Below are 17,479 nucleotides of genomic sequence, written 5' to 3' on the forward strand. Positions count from 1 at the left end.
CTTTCATAAAAACTGGTAGTTCTTTAAATTTGGAAATATTTTAAAGAATTTATCAGTTACATTTTTCTGCCTATGCATTGAGCTCTGAACTGTTTAGGATGTAGAAAGATAGAAGTAGAAATAAACAATGTAAGTGGAAATACAAAACATATACACACAATAATTTGAAGACTTCAGAGTGATAGGGCAAAATCTCACGAAGATCATTTATAATAGTATGATCAGAGTCAAATGTGAATGGTGGGAAACGGAGTCCCTGGAGTTTTGTATTTTGAACGTTTTGAAAGTGCTCATAGAAGAAACTTTTGGATTCTCTTTCTGTTCTTTTAATTGGCCAATTGTTGATTGCAAAGTATGACTTAGGGCACATTTTTTAGTGTGTTGTATTCATTCTTTAGCAGAGGAATGCTGTGTGATTTTAATGCTAGAATTGTTAGCCAGATTGAATGATGAGAATTTATTTTAAAAAATCTGTATTTTAGGAAAATGGTAATTGTATGTTAGTAAGTTCTATTAAAAAACAGATGATCATAGTTGCTGAATTTTGTAATTCTTCTATAAAGTTTTGAGAGATGAGTATGGTGATATTAAAAATATTAATATACTATCCAGTATTAAGTATAAGCATTCTAAACTACTCGTTCATTCTTTATCCTCATCTTGCTCTTAGGAAATGTATTCTGATAGACTGAATTTTTTTAAGGTATATATTGGAATAAATTATAAGTGGATAAAAATGAGAGAAAAATGAAATACTGAAATAGAATCGTGAGATTTTTTCACCATTAGTTTGATCATCTCTGTTTCTTTCTAATGACAGTTTTTCTTCCCTTAACCTGAAATGAGAAGTTTGAATAAGATTAAGCACTTATTAAATACATTTACTTTTTAGAAATAAAAAGTTATATATAATTACTTGTGTTGTATATATATATATATATACATATATATATATATATATATATGGCTTGTTAATTTCTAGAGAGCAGAAATAGATTTGGACTCATTTTTGGTCTTTCTACTTTTTAAGCTTCCCAATTGTATTGCAATAAAAAAGGGACCATTTCCATTATAACTTTCTCAAAGCAAATATGCTGCAAAAATACAAACAGATGAAAAGCAAACATGCTGCTGTTTTGTATGTAGCTTTAGTAATTTATAATTGTTCCTAGAATTTTGTATTATTGATATCTAAATGAAGCATTTTGGTCTTTGAGAAAATTGTACTGTATACCGACTTACACAAGTGTTAGGAAGAATTACAAATGTGTTTCTGTTCTACAGATAGAAATTTAGTGAGGAACAATCCAGTGGACTTCTTGCCACATACCAACTAGTTATTTAAACATCAAATTTTCATTTAGCTCCTGATCTCGGTACCAAGAGAATAGTGTTTTCTGCAGTACAATCAGTTCTGAATTTTTGAGGAGCTGGTTTATATCTGTATGATAGTGGCTAAAAATAATGCTGTTTATAGTATCCTATCGCTAGTAATTATAGTGAAACTAGTTTTATTAGTAGTAAATAAGCTTAATGTTTAAGTGTCTCTGAAAAAAGTCATGGAGGAGGGGGGAAATAAGGTAGTTTGAGTAAATTGCTGAAAACAGCTTATGTGCAGAACAGTGCACTACAGTATGCTTTCCATATCCATCTTGATATCTGTTGTATGCAGTTAAAGTGAAGTCACTCAGTCATGTACGGCTCTTTGCGACCCCGTGGACTGTAGCCCACCAGGCTCCTCCATCCATGGGATTCTCCAGGCAAGAATACTGGAGTGGGTTGCCATTTCCTTTTCCAGGGGATCTTCCCGACCCAGGGATCGAACCCAGGCCTCCTGCATTGCGGGCAGATGCTTTAATCTTTGAGCTACCAGGGAAGCCTTAAGTGTAAGTTTATTTTAATCAGCTCATTAGGATTATAAGTCAAAACACCCACATTAAAATAGAAAATATTTTTAATGTGAAGGAAAGTTTGTTTCACAGGTCACTTGTCTCAGGGGCACATGGATATCACAACCATTTTAAGACTAGCCAAGAACAGATTTCATCACCATCAAGGCTGCTTTATTTTTGCCTTTGTTTCTACCAGCCAGAGAAAAATTTTATTAGTGATTCTGAATAACATATTAGGTACTGTATTGCCAGTGTGAAATGTTCAAGTGAATGATTAATGGAATTATGTGTATGCCAAGTTATTTTATAATCACTAAGTGATTTGCATAAAGTAAGTTTTAAAAACAAAATTTTCATAGACTGTTTCATTATATCTTTCTATATTTTAAAAGATATATATTACATCCTTTAAAAGGATAGATTTTTGATATTAATAGATTCCTGATTGTAGAGATAACGTTTATTGGTCCTCATATAGCTAGAGTTTTAAAAGTCTGCCAGGTGAGATTCATAGTATTAACATAACTGAAAAGTAAATGCAAACTGTCGTGTCAGAGGATCTATGAGCTTAAAAAATTTATCAGACCGTAGACCAATCAGTTAATTACCTGTAATTTAGGAAATTGCCATTAGGAAACCACAAGTTTTTGAGGCACCAGAGCCTTTCCATTATTTGTTACCGATATATAGAAACTTGATTTCTTTCAGGGTAGAAAATTTCAACAAAAAATACTGTTCTTTTTATATTTCTGTTGTCACTAGTGGTAAAAAAATGTCATTTATTTCAGTTAACCTTGTTGTCAGAAGCAGTCAGGTTCTGTTTTGAGAGCTAACAAGAAAAATGTTATGCATAGGGAAGGTACACTCATTAAAAAAGAAGGGTATCATAAATATAATTATTGTTTTGTTACAAGTAAAAGTAATTGTCTAATTTACTCTAATCATTTTTTGTGTCATTTTACACTTTGTTCAGTTACTTAATTGAGAATTGAGATCAGTTATGAGGCATTTTATTACCTAAAGTAATTACTAGCCCAAAGGTATTCCTGTACTGTTTTTAAGATTCACTTGGGCAGTCTCATTGGCTAAAGGTGAATTGCTTTTTTGAGGTCATAATTTGGTCACTCACACCTAATCTGGTTTAGATGTTAAGGTTACTTACTAAGGCAGGTATATTGTAAACATTTTAAGAGTTACAAAATCTTAAAAGTTACCATTTTATATCCTAAAAATCTACTTAAAAGTTATGAAAAGATTGCTTACAGCAGTTCAAAATTTTTGAAAATTGTTTTCATCCCTGTTCCACCTGCTGTTTGCAGTGTTAACTTCCCTGTTAACAGAAGTCCTACATTTTACTGCTTCTTCCTGAACTCATCTATAGACTCTCAGTGTTAAAGCCAGAAGAGCCCTTTCAGATTATCTAATTCAGCACCCTCATTTTACAGATGAGGAAACTGAGGCCTTGGACTAGAACAGAAGTCTCCTGACTGAGTCCAGGACTCTTTGTGTTACGTCATGCTGCCTGATGTTTGTTTATGGAACTCAGCAACATCATATACAGGGTGAGCTTTTTTTTTTTTTTAAACGAACGCACAAAGTGGCTTGCTACTCTCATCAGGTGGTGTCATCGTTCTTAAGTTTCATCTTTCTTTTTTTTACCCATACCTATTTTGATCCACAATATAGCCCAATTACCCATGAATTTATTTTGCTGCTACTACTTCTTGGCATTTGACCGTTGTTTTTCAGAGTTAAACTCTTAGTCATATGTTTTCTTATCCATAACCATGGTAGCCTTACCAGGCATTATAGCAACAGTAGATTAAAATTCTTACAAGGATGACTTAGGGAATCTTAAATTTAGATTTAAAGTGAGTTATAAGTAGATAAGTACAAGAGTGTGTATATGAGATCTAAGAGCAGATGTGATACCAAATATGAGAGCAATCTTTTTGTGAAATAACAAAATCCCAAGAAATATTAGCCAACAGTGTGACATGGTTGCTGTAAAATACCTTATCCTGTGAACTCACGGATTTAAACTCATTTGTGTTTTAGATTATCATTTGCATTTTAGATATCATTAGATTATCATAGCATCTGCTCATGATGTCCTAATTTTGGCTAGTGAGAGCCTCTTCAGGTTGGTTCCTGTGTCCTTTGGATAAGACCTTAGAAGTTTTAAGTAGCTGTCTTGCTTTTTGGTTTGACGCGATGTTAATAGATTTGTGTGGTTTTCTAAGGTAACTCAAGGACTTTTAAGTTCTTGTAGTAAGTTCAAGATTCATAAGTTTCTGTAGGACCAAAATATCGTTTCCACTAACTCGTTCATTAATAAACACGGTCCATCATTAATTTTGCTTTTTGTAAAAGTAGGAGAAAACAAGATCTTTCATCTTAAACAAAATTAGTGTGCTTCTCTTGTATTTTAAAATCTCGTTTCATATTACTGAAATAACCATGTGTCAGCCTTTAGAATTTTGGGTAAACGAAAGCACTAATGCTCAGCTATGAATGTTGGATAAATTTGGATTGGACACTTTACATCACTTACATATGTATAATATGTATATATCATTGGAACATATACATATATGTTACTAGAACATACACACACACACACATTGTTACTAGAATTCTTTGCTTATTTAACTGTTTCTCAGCAATCTTAAAGGGCCCCTGTCCAGTTAACTAACTGTGTTTCAGGAGAACTAAGTCAGAGGTCCAGAAATGCTATGTGACAGTAGTTTTCCTGAAAAGATTATATCTGTGGGGAGGATTGTGGATGTTTTATTTTGACAAGGGCGTAGTACATAAATTGCACTTTGATTATGTTTCTTATGCATGAGGGCTGGCTTTTATGACTTCTGGAGTGTGTGTGTGTATTGTTGTTGTTCAGTTGCTCAGTCTTAACCCAACTCTTTGTGACCCTGTGGACTGCAGCACACCAGGTTCCTCTTGTCTTCCACTATCTGCTGGAATTTGCTCAAATTCTTGTCCATTGAGTCAGTAATGCTAATCTAACTATTTTATCCTCTGCTGCCCCCTCTCCTTTTGCCTTCAATCTTTCTAAGCATCAGGATCTTTTCCAGTGAGTCAGTTGGTCAGAGTACTGGAGCTTCATTTTCAATGCTTCCAGTGAATATTCAGAGTTGGTTTTCTTTAGGATTGACTGGTTTGGTCTTCTTGTTTATAGCTATTATGTGCTAGAATGTAAACTACAGACTGCCTTTTAAATGCCTGTAATTTGATAGTGACTGAAAAATATGCACAATATAAAATGATAGAATAACAATGTTAACAGGTAAATTATAAATTGGTTTTCATGCACTTCTACCGCCTGTGAGATTTTTAGAGTAGGTTTTATTTCTGTTTTACAGAATAGGAAACTGGGGCTTAGGGTAGTTAAATGACTTGATTTAATGCTTTACTGTCAATAACATTTGAAAGAAAATACAAATACTCTAATTTCTAACCTAAAAAAATTTTTTTTTTTTTACTACTGCCCAACTTTGAAAAGAGTTTTTCTAAAACTATGCTTCCAGGGGTACAGGAGGAAAGGAGGAAACACCTTTAATGTTGACATTTGAATAGTCTTCATAAGGAGATGACATTTGAAGAATAGAAAAAATTTTAACACTTGTAGTTGGAACAAAGAGCTTAAAATGCATAAATGTGGGAATTAGGGGTTTGTTAGAATATTTTTTACTCACTTGAATGTAGAGTACATTCAAAGAAGATGCTGTACAGTCAGATAGATACTTCAAGACCATACATTGGAGAAGGAGAACTTAAATGCTTCTGTAAACAATTTAGAGTGAATGTGGAAGCTAATAGGTAGTCATGAATACATATGGCATAATCAGCATTATATTTTATGTGTAGATGTCAGAAGATAGTATGAAGAGACCTAGAAGTCGTTAAGGGTATTGCAGTAGTAGAGGTGATAGGTACTGCAAAAAAGAAGGCATGACTGAAAGGGGTGTTTTAAAGGTAAGCAGTAGCAGGTAGAAGCCGGGATAGAAAATTGAATGCAAAAAAAAAAAAAAAACCCTAAAATTTAAATTGTAGTGAATTACAGAATTAGTAATAGTTATGGGCAAGAGGAGAAACATTTTGGGAAGTATAGGGCATAAGCTGTCTCCAGTAATGCTGAGTGATGATAACTAAAAGGACATAGATATCTGTGCTTTAGTCAGCTGGAATTGGGATTCCTAGGTGGCTCAAGGTAAAGATCTGCCTGCCAATGTAGGAGATGTGGGTTTGATCCCTGGTCGGAAAGATCCCCTGGAGGAGGAAATGGCAACCCACTCCAGGTATTCTTGCTGGGAAAATCCCAGAGTCCCATGGACTATGGAGGAGTATAGTCCATTGGGTCCCGAAGAGTCAGCTGGACACGACTGAGTGACTGAGCAGGCTCATATGCCCCTAGAATTGGAATGTTTGGAATGGGAAAGATGGGTGTGTGTGTTTGGCATGTAGCGGGACAGATGGTGGTTTTATAATTCTTCAGAGTGGATGAGATCCTTAGTTGGAGGAGTGGAGTGAAGATCAAAGGGATAAAAAGAAGTCTGCTATATACTGTAGAGCAGGAAGAAAAATCAGTGAAGTGGCCAGAATCAGAAAGTCACATGTTGGAAGTTTAAAGTTTTGTTGTTTTTTTTTAATCTTAAGTTCTGGAAATGGCAAGTAGTAATGAAATAATGAAGGCATATGATGACCTGTTGAATTTGGGATGGATTAGTAACAAAGTTCTTTAGAGTCCATAAAATTTTAACAATAACAAAAACATTTTCTTCTTTATATGCTTAAACATATTCTTTTACTTAAATGCATTAGATAAACATTCTGTCACGTACTCTTTCTTTTACTTCCTCCCCCATCAGTTCAGTTCAGTTGCTCAGTTGTGTCCAGCTCTTTGCGACCCCATGGACTGCAGCATGCCAGGTTTCCCTGTCTATCACCAACTCCCAGAACCTGCTCAGACGCATGTCCATCCAGTTGGTGATGCCATCCAGCCATCTCATCCTTTCTCATCACCTTCTCTTCCTGCCTCAGTCTTTCCCAGCATCAGAGTCTTTTCTAACAAGTCAGCGCTTCATATCAAGTGGCCTAAGTATTGGAGCTTCAGCTCCATGAGTTTATTGTCTTTAATGACTTTACAATCCATGAATATCATGAATATACCACAATCTTGTTTTGATTCTTCCCCTTAATGGGCATTTACTATACTAACCTTTTTGCCATTAAAACCCAGTCTTCTTATATAAACATCCTTAGGAATTTGTGTTTTTATCTCTGTATTGCAGAGTATACATCTTAGTTGAACTCTGTGACATTACAACTGTGTGACCACATTTTAACAAAAAACAAAAAAGGCAAATTCTTATTTTTCCAGTCTAATATTTTTACTTTTAATAAGAATTGCCAGATTGTTTTCCAAGGATTTTTTTCTTTTTTACATTTCCATTTGCACTATGTGGGGATAACGTTGTATTTTTCAGTTGAATATAATGTTTGGTCATTTGATTCTGTGCCTCTTTTGTTCATTTCTTTTGTAAATATTTATCAACTTTTGGTCTTTTAAGTACAGTGTTTTTTCATCTCTATTTATAGGTGCGTATTACTGGAGCAGAGAAAAGCTGTTTTTTTTTTATTGGCCACTACTATATTAAATTCCTTTATGAAGGATATTTGCTAATAATATATCTAGAAGACCCAACAGCTTCTGTGATGGAGACTACTTTTTCTCTTTTGTATCTTTTTCTACTACTTCTTCAGTCAGCACAGAACAATAGGGTGAATAAAAATAAAGGTTTTTGAAGTGAGCAAAAAATCAGAAAGTCCTAATAACTTTTACCAAAGAAGTAAAGCCACCTGAAATTCAGGGGCTTTGAGTGAGATAGAATCTTTATAAAGCTTTTGAAAATCCGTAACGGCAAATTTGAGAAGGAAGTTAAAAATGTAGTAAACCGATTGCCAGATAACTCAGAGGAGCAAAGTTGTTTTAGACACCAAAATAGTTCAATGTCATGATGATAGCATTTGTGTTGAAATGTCTGATCTGCATGAAAATGGAGGGAATGGAGATACAGTTCAGGTGAATGATGCGAGATTGGAGGATACTGAGAAACTGGAGTAATGTGAGATGATCTTGAAAACCTGTTCAGTTATAGAAACGGAGTAGATCAAAGATATAAGGAGTTTACAGTGAAAAACTGCCACCACTGGTGGCTTAGTGTTAGAGAACCCACCTGCCAGTGCAGGTAGATGAAAGAAACACAGGTTCAATTCCTGGGTCGGGAACATCTGGAGAAGGAAATGGCAACCCACTCCAGTATTCTCACCTGGAGAATCCCATGGACAGAGGAGCCTGGCGGCTACAGTCCATGGGGTTGCATAGAGTTGGACACACTGAAGTGACTTAGTACGTACACACAGTGAAAAAGAGGGTGTGTGTATTTTGTTTTGTTTACAGTTACAGGATTTAAAGATAGAGACATTTTTGAAGTATGTAGTGTGATGCAAGCATGGTTTGTATGCTGTGGGGAGCTTGTTAAGATAGACATGCCTGGGCTGTACGTCTGACTTGCTCAAACTTAATTAAGACTTTTCCTGGTTGGCACAAAATTTATAACATTACTTTGAAGAAGCTGCACAGGTGATTTTGATACATCACACTAAGTAAGACTATTAGGCTAGAAATTGGAACGTGGCCTTTTTCCCCTTCATACATAGCGTCATGGTCCCCCTCCACCTCACCCCACCCCAAAGAAATGGAGATACAAGTTACTGAAATTAAGAGAGTAGTAGAGATCAACATTGGAGTGGATGAGAGGGAACACTGAATTTTAATCATCATTGGAGATTATTTTTTGGTCATTTTAAAACATCACTGACATAGTGGGAAACATTTATTCATTTGGTCAACAATCATTGAGTGCCTTTTATGAATCGACCTGTTATTTCAAGCACAATAGTAGTGAATGATAAGGATTAAGTGTCTGCTCTCACATAGCTTGCATTTTTTTAATGAACACAAATAAACTGTCATTCCTAGAGTACAGTATTTGTTAACTGAATCCTCATAGTGTTTGAAAAATCCAACGTACCCTATGGATCATCCTATTATATGATCCAGTATTGTTTCTGTAGAGTAGTGGTCTATGTAAATAAAAAATTAATTTTGAAATGAACGTTTTCATTTGCTGCTGTTACCTCTTGCTGCTTTTTTTTTTTTTTTTTTTTTTTTTTACTATTCTTTTAAGTATCATTCTGAAAGCTTCCTTTTCCACTAATGTAAGGGAAGACAAAAAGAGGTAAACCCATTTCCATCACATAATGGAAATGAGGAACATTCTTTCAGTTCTGGCAGTCTTGAGTTTCAACACAATATGCTTCTTCAATATAGAACAGTCCAAAGGGAAATAATTCCAGACTCCTACCTACTGGATGTGAATAGATTGAAAACCTTTCCAAAGTTAGATAACCCTGTGATAACTGATTGAGTACCCAGAAACTCAGAAAGGGGATGAAATTCTTCTTTGTTTGATCTTCTTGTTCTTCCTCTCCCATGTGACGTGTGCTCATATCTCTGTATACGTTTTGGAAATAGCAGATGCTTTGTTTTCATCTCCATTTTGCAGTCACTGTTTTCATGGGTTCAGTTTTGCATACTACTCACACCTATTACTAGACCCATCCCTCTTAGTTTTTTTTTTTCTTAACCAGTTTTTTAAAGAGAAAATGATTGTATATTTACACGTAAATAAGTTTTGAGGTTTTAATTAATATTCAGTTTAGTTCAGTTGCTCAGTTGTGTCCGACTCTTTGCGACCCCATGAATCGCAGCATGCCAGGCCTCCCTGTCCATCACCAACCCCCGGGTTCACTGAGACTCGCATCCATCGGGTCAGTGATACCATCCAGCCATCTCATCCTCAGTCGTCCCCTTCTCCTCCTGCCCCCAATCCCTCCCAGCATCAGAGTCTTTTCCAATGAGTCAACTCTTCGCATGAGGTGGCCAAAGTACTAGAGTTTCAGCTTTAGTATCATTCCTTCCAAAGAAATCCCAGGGCTGATCTCCTTCAGAATGGACTGGTTGGATCTCCTTGCAGTCCAAGGGTCTCTCAAGAGTCTTCTCCAACACCACAGTTCAAAAGCATCAATTCTTCGCCACTCAGCCTTCTTCACAGTCCAACTCTCACATCCATACATGACCACTGGAAAAACCATAGCCTTGACTAGATGGACCTTAGTCGGCAGGGTAATGTCTCTGCTTTTGAATATGCTGTCTAGGTTGGTCATAACTTTTCTTCCAAGGAGTAAGAGTCTTTTAATTTCATGACTGCAGTCACCATCTGCAGTGATTTTGGAGCCCAAAAAAATAGTCTGACACTGTTTCCACTGTTTCTCCATCTATTTCCCATGGAGTGATAGGATCGGATGCCATGATCTTCGTTTTCTGATGTTGAGCTTTAAGCCACTGTTTTCACTCTCTTTTACTTTCATCAAGAGGCTTTTTAGTTCCCCTTCACTTTCTGCCAGAAGGGTGGTGTCATCTGCATATCTGAGGTTATTGATATTTCTCCTGGCAATCTTGATTCCAGCTTGTGCTTCTTCCAGTCCAGCGTTTCTCATGATGTACTCTGCATATAAGTTAAATAAGCAGGGTGACAATATACAGCCTTGACATACTCCTTTTCCTATTTGGAACCAGTCTGTTGTTCCATGTCCAGTTCTAACTATTGCTTCCTGACCTGCATACAGGTTTCTCAAGAGGCAGGTTAGGTGGTCTGATATTCCCATCTCTCTCAGAATTTTCCACAGTTTATTGTGATCCACACAGTCAAAGGCTTTGGCATAGTCAAAAAAGCAGAAATAGATGTTTTTCTGGAACTCTCTTGCTTTTTCCATGATCCAGCGGATGTTGGCAATTTGATCTCTGGTTCCTCTGCCTCTTCTAAAACCAGCTTGAACATCTGGAAGTTCACGGTTCACGTATTGCTGAAGCCTGGCTTGGAGAATTTTGAGCATTACTTTACTAACCAGGAGGGGAAAACTCTCCTGTTCCCTTCAGCTCTAAAGCCTATGATTCGTAATATTTTATATATTATAGATTGTATCAATTAACAGTTATTTTGTATCAGCAGGCCCAAAGAAAATTCTGCTCTAAAAAGTAAGTTTAGTTATATATTTGAGGTTAAAAACAAAGATTTTTTTTCCCTGATTTGTGTTTTATTTATTATAATTTATATTTTGAGCTTCTAGGTCATTTGTTGTGTAGCCACTAAGTTTTGTTTGACTCTCTTGTGACCCCATAGACTGTAGCTTGACAGGCTCCTCTGCCCATGGAATTTGCCAGGCAAGCATACTGGAGTGCGTTGCTGTTTCTTTCTCCAGGGGATCTTCCCAACCCAGGGATCAGACTCATGTCTCTTGCATTGTCTGGTGGATTCTTTACCACTGAGTCACCAGGGAATCCCTTTAGGTCAGTAGGGTACCTATAAAATCCTAAAACCCTTGTAGTAGAATGAAGATAGGTATGATTTGTGGGAACAGTTTTAGTCTTAAAAACTTACATGACTTGGTTCAAATGCTCATTGTTTCTAACATATGTATTCATTTTCATATAACTTTTATTTGTAACATTTTTTTCATAATGATTATTCTTATAACTTATAGGTATTTTAATTGAAGTTGAGTGGTTTTGACGTGTGCCCTGAAAAACTTTTTTTTTTCAAGAATGTTTCTTTTTCCTTTAGTTCAGAGAATTGTATAAGAAAATTCTGCTCTGAAGAGTATTAATTGTATAATTGTAGTTAAAAACAAAGATTAAATATCTGTTTACCGTATGGTAATCAAGGTGTTTTTGTTTTTTTTTTTTAACTATACTAATAATTGGGGATTCCCTGTGGCTCAGAGGTTGAAGTGTCTGCCTGCAATGTGGGAGACCTGAGTTCGATCCCTGGGTCAGGAAGATCCCCTGGAGAAGGAAATGGTAACCCACTCCAGTATTCTTGCCTGGAGAATCCCATGGACGGAGAAGCCTGGTAGGCTACAGTCCACGGGGTCGCAGAGTTGGACACGACTGAGCGACTTCACTTTCACTTTCAATAAAGCTTACTGCCAACTCCTTAATATTTTCAGAGGAGATCAAAGTGATTCTGAAGTTGATGTCTCTGGGTAAAGACAGTATTTTATTTTCCCTAAATGTAATTCCTTCTTCTCCAAGAAAGAGATGAAGTTGGGAGCAATGAGAAGAAAAGCACTCTTCCCCTCTAATTTGTGCCTTAGGGGCGGGTGTGTGTGTGTGTGAGCTATTTATTGTGAGGGTGGGGGGTGTTAGCTCTTTATTGAGGCTTTGTGTGTGTGTGTGTGTTAGCTATTTATTGAGTAGCTAGCGTGCCTTTGCACCATATTGAGGGAAGCAGGCTGTTCTAATACCTGTACTTGAGAAGCAGGAAATTGATCAGCAATTTGATAGTCGGTCTGCTGAAATGGAGTGTGTCTAGATAAATTTATACCAACTTATCTTCTCTGTAGTTGTTTACTTTTTCAGAGAAAGGAGAGTCAGGCCCAGGACTTCATATTCAAATCAGGGTCAGGAAACTAGGATGCATGTTGAGTGTGGAATAGTCATTGTTTTGTCTCTGCACTCACTGCCCTCGTTCTTATAGATTTCCCTGTCCTTCACATTCATTAATATGGAGAAAACACTAGGCTTTAACTGTTACAGTGGTCTGGAAAAGATGAAAGCCTGATGAGAAACTGGAAGAGCTAAAGAGAGTTAAAACTGCTATTTTTTTCTCCCCAGTGACATTTTCAGATGGTTACTTTTAAACAGAATCCAAACAAGATCTGCACACTGCTTTTGGTTGCTAAATTCCAATCTCTTCCACCTGTTGGTAGAAATAAATTTGTCTTGTCAAATTCCCCACATTCTCGATTTGGCTAGTCGTATGGCTTTGCTGGTGGCTCAGATGGTAAAGAATCTGCCTGCCTTGCAGGAGACCTGGGTTTGATCCCTGGGTTGGGAAGATCTCCTGGAGGAGGGCATGGCAACCCACTCCAGTACTCTTGCCCAGAGAATCCCCGTGGACAGAGGAGCCTGGAGGGCTATGGTCCATGGGGTCACAAAGAGTTGGACACGACTGAACAGCTAAGCCCAGCACATCCTTGTGGAATTACTGATAAATTCTGCTGTCCCCCTGTAACTTCTGTAAAGTGATGGTTAAGAGGTGTGATTAAATTCACTTGTCTTTGATCATGAAGTCTCTTTTTTTCTTCCTTCTGCCTCACCTTGAGGCATAGACCATCTGGTTGTGTCACTTTTTGTGGCGTTGATGTTGATAAGTGAATTTAGTTGTTGTTAGTCTAATATATCCGTTATAAAATTCCGCATTGGCGTTCCCTGGTGGTCATAGTGCCCATTACTGATTGTTGCCTAGATTTTAATTTTCTTAGGGATAGAAAATTGTTGTTTTTAAAATCCTATCATTGTTTTTGCATTGATTAGATGGAATTCTGTAAAGAAGGGCTCTTCCTAGTCAAGTACTAGGATATTCTGAAATAGAACTTACACAACAAAAGCAGGGTATGTGCTTGAGTTGTGTTTTAGTTGCCAGTTTTTAGACTGATGAGTTAGTTGGTGATGCCCTCTCAAGGTGACCAGTGATGTGAAATTTATTTTTAATTTTTATACTCTCATGGATTAAGAACTATTTTTGAGGTATTTTAATTCATTGTGGTTCCTGTCTCCTTTTGACATGACGCACGTGGCCTTTGGTCGTGTCCTTGCTTTCTTGCATGGCAAGATGTTCCAGGTTTTCTGCTTCAGTGCTGGAATTGGTCATTCCTCCGAAGCGGTTTTATTTCTATTTAGAGCCTGCAATCAAAGCATGGAGTGCTATTTACTACTAGGTTATCATTAGTTGCTGTAGGCCTTTTTAGAATAAGGAAATAAATGTGTTTGTTTGGTAGGAGAAATAAATCACAAATTCTTGCTTATATTCCAGTTCAAATTTAAGGTTAGTCTAAGGTTTTAAAGCTTGATTTGTATTGTATGATTTTATTTAAAATATATCTGTATTATAAACATTAAAATAATTTTTTTTACTAAATTCCATCAGATAAGAGATTTTTTAATAAAACTAAAATGACCACACTTATTTATTATTTAAAAAAAAGTGTTCCCTGGGATAATGTGACGTTTATCCTCTGTCTTCTCATACTCCGTAGCATACTGCAGTGTATCCTTCAGGGGTAGCCAGCTTGAGGTACAGAGAGTAGTATAGCATGAAGAGAAGATAAGAAGTTTTTACTGCTGTCCTACTTGTGTATAGTTTTTCTTTTGGAAAATTTTGGTTTGTAATGAGTTTAACATAATGTCTTATTTGTTATATATTTATAAAAATATTCAAATTAATAATACTAATAGAATGACTATAATAAGACTACAGAAAGCAATTTAAACTTTTTTTTGTGATTTTTTTTTTTTTTTTGGTCTCTAGGTTACATCCCTTAGGGATATGTGCAATCAAAATACTACTTCAAAGTATATTAGTTTTCTTTTAAGATTATAAATAATTTCACCAGTTTACAAAAATAAAGATTTATTTCCCAATCTCTTGCATGTAGATAATATGGGTTGACTGTGGCTCTGTTTTGTGTCTTCTTATTTGGGGATCCAAGCTTTTGGAACAGACCCCATGTAGGACATGTTCATTCTTGCGCCAGAAGAAAAGAGTAAGAGCACTGGCAGATACTTCTAATACCGCTTAAAGCTGTGATTGATCAGCTCATCCACTCCATTTATGTCATACAACCAAGGTCCAAGTTGTTGGAGTGGGGATGAATTAGCTATTGCAGGAAAGGAGAAGAGTGATTAATTTTTTTAAATTTATTTTTTATTTATTTTCGGCTGTGCTGGGTCTTCTTCTGACTTCTTCAGCTAGGTCTCTTCTCTAGTTGGGATGAGCAGGGCCTCCTGTTTGCTGCAGTATGCAGGCTTCTCATTGTGGTGGCTTCTCTTGTTGCGGAGCATAGACTCTAGGGCGCGTGGGCTTCACTAGTTGCAGCTCCTGGGCTTGGGAGCCCAGGCTCGATAGTTGTGGCATATGGGCTTAGCTGCTCCTGGCATGTGGGACCTTCCTAGACCAGGGATCGAACCTGTGTCTCCTGCATTGGCAGGCAGATTTTTTTTTTTTACCACCACACCACCTGGGAATGTCCTTATGAAAATAGGAAGTTTGGACACAGACATAGAGGAGGAACAGTGTGAAGAGCCACATGGAGCTATGGCAAGGTGGCTTGAGTAATGCCTCCAGGAGCCCAGGAAGCTAGGAGAGAGGCTTCCTTAGCACCTTTAGAAGGAGCATTGCCCTGCCAACACCTTGATGCTTGGACTTCTGACTTCCAAAACTGTAAGGCAGTCAGTTTCTGCTGTAATCCACCTTGCGTGTGGCACCTGTTATGGCAGGCCCAGGAAACTAGTCCACTGCCATGGACTGACAGTGCTGTCCAGTTCCTCTTCATTGTAAGGGCATAGGAAGGAATATAAGCTCTGCCTTTAGGTTGGCATATCAGAAGGGACTTGATTGTTGGGGTAGAGAATTTTGGACTTTGCTAAAGGTGTGTCTTAAAATAGAAGTTCCACAGTCAGGGCTAGAAGAAACTAGCTTGAGGGCACTTTATTCTTTTAACCTTTATTGTTTAATAATAGAGTAGTCTTATTGCTGAGGAGATGGAGATGGATGGATGCTCTGTTTAAAGTACCTTCAGATTTGTTGTTCTTTCAAGCTCTGAGAAGCTGCCACATAGTTGAGTTCTGTCTAAGCTGGAGTTCTGCATTAAACCACTCACCGCTAAATTTTATGGTTGATTTGTTAGGGGAGTTTTGAAAGTTAGGTGTTGTGGGTTGAATTATGTTCCTTCAAAGATGTGTGGAAGTTGTAACACCTGATACTGGTGGATGTGATCTTACTTGGAAATAAAGTCCTTGCAGATGTAATTAAGATGAGGTCTTTAGGGCGAGTCATTTTCCCACTGTGACAGATGTCCTTGAAAAAGTGGGGAATTTAAACGCAGATTCATGGACATAGGAGAACGGCATGTGGTCTGTGAAGACATGGACCCAGTGGGAAGATGGCCATGTGAATGAAGATGGAGACACAAGTCAAGAAATGCCTGGGGCCACTACCCAAAACTGGAAGAGGCAAGGGAACATCTTCCTGGAGAACCAAGGAGAGTACGTGACCCTGCCAAAAATGTGATTTCAGACTTTCAGCCTCCATAACTGAGACAATACATTTGTGTTGTTTTCAGCTACTCAGTTTGTGGCACCTTGTTATAGCCACCCTAGGAAACTGATACGGAAGGACACATGGATTTTGCAAGTGTTGTCTCTGTGATCTGAAGAGCTGCTTTTCAGTCATCACATTTTGCACAGACTGTCAGATTGCTTTCAGTAGGGTGAACAAGGGCTTCCCAAACTTCGCTGTGTATTGTATTCACCTGGAAATCTTTCATAAATACTGCTGTCTGGCTCCCACCTCCAGAGATTCTGGTTTAATTAGTATAGGAAGCTACATAGTCAGCAGGCTTTTTCAGGGTTCCCCAGATGACATAATGTACAGCAGATTTTGAAAAACCGTGGGGCTAAACCTTCTACCTTAGTCAGACATTCTCCCAGCTCACCCTGAACATATAGTTTTGTGTTCATTTAATTTTTATTAGCCTCTAAGTAATTCCAATCCCAAAGAAAGGCAATGCCAAAGAATGCTCAAACTACCGCACAATTGCACTCATCTCACGCTAGTAAAGTAATTCTCCAAGCCAGGCTTTAGCAATATGTGAACTGTGAACTTCCAGATGTTCAAGCTGGTTTTAGAAGAGGCAGAGGAACCAGAGATCAAATTGCCAACATCCGCTGGATCATGGAAAAAGCAAGAGAGTTCCAGAAAAACATCTATTTCTGCTTTATTGACTATGCCAAAGCCTTTGACTGTGTGGATCACAATAAACTGTGGAAAATTCTGAAGGAGATGAGAATACCAGACCACCTGACCTGCCTCTTGAGAAACCTATATGCAGGTCAGGAAGCAACAGTTAGAACTGGACATGGAACAACAGACTGGTTCCAAATAGGAAAAGGAGTATGTCAAGGCTGTATATTGTCACCCTGCTTATTTAACTTATATGCAGAGTACATCATGAGAAACGCTGGACTGGAAGAAGCACAAGCTGGAATCAAGATTGCCAGGAGAAATATCAATAACCTCAGATATGCAGATGACACCACCCTTCTGGCAGAAAGTGAAGAGGAGCTAAAAAGCCTCTTGATGAAAGTGAAAGAGGAGAGTGAAAAAGTTGGCCTAAAGTTCAACATTGAGAAAACATTCAGAAAAGATCATGGCATCAGGTCCCATCACGTCATGGGAAATAGAAGGGGAAAAAGTGGAAACACTGTCAGACTTTATATTTTTGGGCTCCAAAATCACTGCAGATGGTGATTGCAGCCGTGAAATTAAAAGATGCTTACTCCTTGGAAGGAAAGTTATGACCAACCTAGATAGCATATTGAAAAG

At 37.4% G+C, this 17,479-nt stretch overlaps 1 protein-coding gene across 4 annotated transcripts in view; it reads left to right on the forward strand.

Moving 5' to 3' along the window:
- The window catches only part of TBL1XR1 (TBL1X/Y related 1), a 176,771-nt gene that overhangs the window by 103,020 nt on the left and 56,272 nt on the right, over positions 1-17,479 (forward strand). Inside the window, exon 3 of one of the 4 annotated variants that reach the window (XM_069559618.1) lies at positions 3,338-3,454. The exons of the other annotated variants lie outside the window; for them this stretch is intronic. The gene's annotated coding sequence lies outside the window, so the exon portion shown is untranslated. The remainder of the gene's footprint in view (positions 1-3,337; positions 3,455-17,479) is intronic. 4 annotated transcript variants of the gene reach the window in all.

Source organism: Ovis canadensis, chromosome 1, assembly GCF_042477335.2.
Source record: "Ovis canadensis isolate MfBH-ARS-UI-01 breed Bighorn chromosome 1, ARS-UI_OviCan_v2, whole genome shotgun sequence".
Taxonomy (NCBI): Eukaryota; Metazoa; Chordata; class Mammalia; order Artiodactyla; family Bovidae; genus Ovis; species Ovis canadensis.